Here is a 5,510-nt window from a genome sequence, read left to right as displayed (position 1 = left end):
AGGATTTCAAAGTGCTGGAGAAGCTACTGGGGAACCTCTGCAAATCACAATTATTCAGGTGCCTGAGACAGATGTCAAACCCAACCAGGTGAGTGTGCTGGGCCAGGTTACATCATCCCATCTGGGCTGCAGCAGCTTTCTGAGCCTGTTCTCCCACCGTTCATCAAAGGTGAGATATTGTGGTTGGGCTGGGCCTCTGTTCCTACCGAGGAGGCTTATATCCATCACTTCACCTTGCCACCACCAGAAAGCTCATCCAGGAGCAACTGGAGCCCAGCAGCCAGCACACAGCAGGGTTGGGTGAGTTCAGTCACTCAGATGTGTGCCTGAGCCCTTGGGACCTTCACTTTGGTTTCTGCTTCAATATCATCTTTGGTCCTTGTGCTTCATCCTGCATTTCCTATTGTACAGCTAGATCCATGCATTGCTCCATCTCTAAAAGGAATGGTTTAAAAAACTTCACAGCTGAACAGAGTGATGAACCCGCTGCTGACCCCGCAGCAAGCAGCTGCCCGCAGCACTGGAGCACTCAGCCGGTGCCTGCAGGATGGGGTGGACTTGCTGGGACTCAGCAGGGTCTGGTGGTTCCCTCAGCGGCCAGGAGAAGAGCACCTTCCTAGGTGTCCCAGGGACTGGTGGAAGGCACAGGACAGCTGTGCGCCATAAGCTGGACTTCTCAGTCTGCTGAGCCTTACGAAGAAAAGGCTTTTGAATCCTGGAGACAGACATGGAGCCACAGGGAAGGGAGCAGAATAGTTGGGCTGTGTCCAAGGAGGGACAAGGAATTCAGGGGAAAAGCAGGCAAATGTGTCACTTGTGTGCCTAAAGGGCTCCTGTGATGCCTGTGTATCCAGCCAAGGCTGAAAGGGCTATTTTAACCATGCACACTAACACTGTATCCCCTTATGGGCTCTGCGGTCTTGGAAGGTGTTCAATATTTAAGAAGTTACAGAAAACAACAACAACAACAACAACAACAACAACAACAACAAAAACAGTGTTTCAAGACTTTGAGAAAATGCTGCTGTGAAAATTGTGAAGAGCTTATAAAGGTTATTGAGAGTTGACCTTGCTACAATTTGTATGAACTTGTTCACAGAGAAAACAAGAGTTGCGAAGTGCCTGTAAGATATGCATAGAGGAGAAAGTCATAGCAAGAACTAAGGAATGGAGCTGCAGCCACACAAATTCCACATGGAAGCGGAGCACAGAACTCCACCAGCCAAGGTGCTTAACGACTCAGTCCCGATGCCAAAGGCAATAGCTGCCGCCAACTCGAGGTGGGATGCCTGTGTTCCCACACACAGAATTGGGCTACACACAGAGGTAAGAAAATGCAATGTAATAGCCTGTGATAGACAAGCAGTCTGCCCAGGTGATTTGAGGTTCCCTTTTGCCCTTAAATACTGTAAATTTATGAGAAGGATCTGCAGGCTGAAGAGCTAGGTCCGGGGGAGCTCACCTGGGCACACACCTAAGAGACCTGTCAGAAAGGACTGTAATGGAAAAAATACTTGAATAGCACAACTGTAGTGTGCTTGCTGATTTTTTTTCAGACTCTTAGTTCTGTAAATAAAATATACCCTGTGAAATTTCTAAGAAACCAGAATTTTTTGTAGAGTCTTGACATGGTTTGACCCCAGCCAGCAACTAGGATCACGCAGCCACTCTCTTATCATGCCCCCACTTCCCAAGTGGAATGGGGGACTCAACTGGAAAGGAAAAAAACCCAACCTTGTGGGCTGAGGTAAGAATAGTTTAATAGGACAGCAAAGAAAGATAAAATAATAATAATAATAATAATAATAATAATAATAATAATAATAATAATAGAATATAAAAAACAAGTGATGCACAATGCAATTGTTCACTGCCCACAGCACCAATAACCCATTCATTCCACTATTTGCTCCCTGGCCAAGTCCAGTTTTTACACTGAGCATGACATCATATGGTAAAGAATACCCCTTTGGCCAGGCTGGGTCAACCGTCCTGGCTCTACTCCCTCTGTGCTCCTTGTGCACCTGGTAGAGCATGGGAAGCCAAAAGGTCCTTGACTACTGGGCAACAACCAAAACATCAGTGCATTATCAAACATTCTTCTCATACTAAATCCAAACCACAGCTACTAGAAAGAAAATTAACTCTAGCCCAGCCAAAACCAGTACAGGTCCACTGCATGCACAGGAGTGTGGTGGGTGCAGGAAGAGATGGATCATGGGAGACAGTTACAGCCTTAAACACCAACTCTTCTTGTTCCACTATAAACAGACAAAACCCCACAGACATCCACAGTCATTTTTTTTATCTGATAAAGACAGCTCGAGGTCAGCTCCAACTTTGTTAGTCATGGACACAGTGACCACCCTCAGTGTAGAACAGCAGACCTGGCCAGAAAGCATCACCTCTCGCCGGGTGAGCAGCCCTACACCTCGGCTGTTCCGCCACCAGCCTGGCTTCTGGTGTTTCCTCAATGGATGCTGTTTAGCTCTTACTTCATGTAACAGTAATTAAAATCCACACTGTTTATGAAAGATACCCAAGTAGAGAAAGAAATGTGCTTTTTAGATCCTTCATCCTCCCTCTTGCCCAAACTGCTTTTACCTGTGTATGTGTGTTAAGGACAAAGACAGACAAACAGACAGATGGTGGAGAAGCTGCAGGCGCACTGCTCAGGGTACAGAGAAAGACAGGACAAAGATTTTACCTGTTTCTTCCTGCTTTAGCAGGAGATGCAGGGTGGCCTGTGCAGCCCCCAAAAAGCCCCAATTCATTTAGTGGGTCCCTCTGACTTGGCAAAAAATAAAACACTAACCATGATCGGAGTTCCCATCAATCAAGCTGATGCTTTGCAACAGATTCCAGCCTGAACAACCCAGAAAACCATGTGACCATTGGTTTAGGTTGTTATGGACTTTCCAGAATTTGGGTGTAATTTTTCCCTCTACACTCCAGAAGCACAACACGGGTAATAATGAAGAAAATCCCTCCTTCCATCCCCATGCATATTTTTCCTTTCCCCCTGCTTACAGAGAGACCACTAAGCCCTGATGTGGATGTGTTAAGATCAGATAAATGAGACAGTCTTAAAAGTCTACAAGCAGCCTGGCACAAGCCACTTCGAGGCGTGGGCCAGCACAGTGATTTGATTTAATCAGCAGCAAACCAAAATCCGAAGTGATCCATGTTCAGCTTACTGAAAGCAGAAGCTTGTGAGCACAGAGACAAATACATTAGTGTACTAGAAAACCAAACACCACCAAACTGACCCTATTACATAGTTATTGTCAAATGAATTCCATTAAATCTCTCCATTTTAAGAAATGGATGGATTTTCAAGGACTTCTCCACTGAAAGAGTGCAGATGGCAGGAAGCTGGTGCAGAGCTGACAACCAGCTCACTGCAGTGCACAGCAGCCTGCAGACATGATGCTCATAGCTGCTTATTACATCTTTCTCCAGGCTGGATGCAGAGACATGGCCCCTTTCCCAGGCAAATGATCCACAGCACAGACTGTGCCAGGCTGTACTTATGGAAGACCTGTAGCCGCCTTAATTCTCTCCAAGCACCTCTCCTTCCCCCAGGAGAAATCCACAAACACTCCCTTCTGAAGATGGACAAAAGTGTGTTCCCTTTCATAGAAGCAACTAAAAATAACAGCTAGAGAACACAGTTGCCCCGTAAGACTGATGATTTGTCCAGATGACTGGATCACCTGTCAATAATTACTGTCTTGGCACTGATGGAGCTTTTTAATCCTAGATGTGCTTCCTGCTCTTTGCACACCTTTCTCCAGAGGTGGGTCTAGTGACTGCAGTCCACGCTGTTGCCTCTGTGAGTAGGTGTCCTTGGAAAGGCTTTGCCACAGAGCGTATTTCATGCCTGGTGGATGAGAGAGGGTTGCCTTTCCCTTTTCCCCCTGTGCACACAAGCAGCAATGGACAGTCTGAGCCCCTCTCCAGTGCCTTGTTATCATGTGCCTTTGGTGGCCAAGCCATGCCTAGGACATCCCAGCACTTCACTCACATTAAATGCCGCCAGGGTTTTGCTGCCCTCAGGGCTAGAAATGGTCTCTGAAGGACCATGCTTTGTCCACTTGGGTGTTCTTAACTCAAGAGTAATCTGGGAGAGGACACACTCAATCTGCACAATTTACAGCCAGCTTTGAACAAACCACTTTAAACTGAGAAATTATTTGGTTGAAGAGAGTCTTGGGGCAATGCTATATAACATGGGACAGTAGGACTTGCTTCAGCGGATTAAGGGGAAGAACTGGAACAAAAGTTTTCTAGAGATCCAGATTTCTGATTTACCTGTATGTAAGGAAATGAACAGCTCCTGCCACACCAGAGGTGACCCTGATGTGTGTGCTCCAGGGGTGCAGGAATGACCTGCTGCTCCCTACCCCTGCAGAGCCCCAGTGGCATGCACATGGAGGTAACTTTGCCAAGACAGAGGGCTCAGAGGCACTCCTGGTCTGTCAGCTTAGCACAACTTATCCATCACTTGTGCCCTGAGCTTCGGAGAAAGCTGGATCATTGAGTTATTTATGCCCATAATGAAGAGAGGAAAGGCACACATACATGGAGAGCTGACATGGAAACCCGATGAGCAACATTGACTTAATCTTGTGTCTCATATCCTGGAAAAGGCTTTTAGCTGGAGACCAGAGGGAAAGGTGTTAATATGAACACATCAGTGTGCCACTGTGATATTTGAACTGTGCATATACAACAGCTATGGAGTCTGTGTGAGGGACACAACTACACACGCATGGAGAGTCTCAGGAGTTACAGGCAGCTACTAACTCTTCTGCCTGTGTGTTTGGGCTCTTCCTTGGGCTCCAGGGTAGTGATGAGGGCACACCAGCACTCTAGCAGTATCACAAGTCCAAACACTGGTGATACCAAAGAATGGGGCCCTCAGGCTTCAGCAGTCTCAGTAAAACTTACCCTGGACATGTGTGTTCCTCTCAGGAGACAGGCTCTGCTTTGTGCTGCCATCTCCACCATTAGGTGTGAGATCAGTCAGAAGCCAAAGCAAGCTCTCTGCCCACACCCACAGGCCCCTGGAACACTTCTGCAAAACCTCAGTGACACTGTCAAGGTACCAAGGCACATTTCTTGGTGTTGCTGGAGTTTGACAGTGTCATCTATCCCACTGTTGCAAAGTCCACACCACTGCTGAGTGTGTTACCGCCAGGCAGCTGATCATGAACACCTGCACATGCATGAGCATTATCAGAGTGATGGTGGGGCAGTGCTGTGTGAGAGATCGTGGTGTCTGGATGTGGGATATTTGGTAGTGTCATGGGGGACACGGAAGGCATACAGTCCGGTTCTTGGGCTGTATACATTTCAAATGTATTTTTATTGTATACATTTCTACATGGCCACTGATGAGACAGTCAATCCATATTTCCTGTCCACTCCATCTTCAGCATTTACTTCTGCTTGTAGTCTGCCTGCCCGTTGCGCCAGCACAGTCCTTTGTGCAGCACAGGGTGACC

This window comes from Patagioenas fasciata, chromosome 1 (assembly GCF_037038585.1).
Source record: "Patagioenas fasciata isolate bPatFas1 chromosome 1, bPatFas1.hap1, whole genome shotgun sequence".
In the NCBI taxonomy this organism is placed as follows: Eukaryota; Metazoa; Chordata; class Aves; order Columbiformes; family Columbidae; genus Patagioenas; species Patagioenas fasciata.
Note: the sequence above shows the minus strand (reverse complement) of the source record.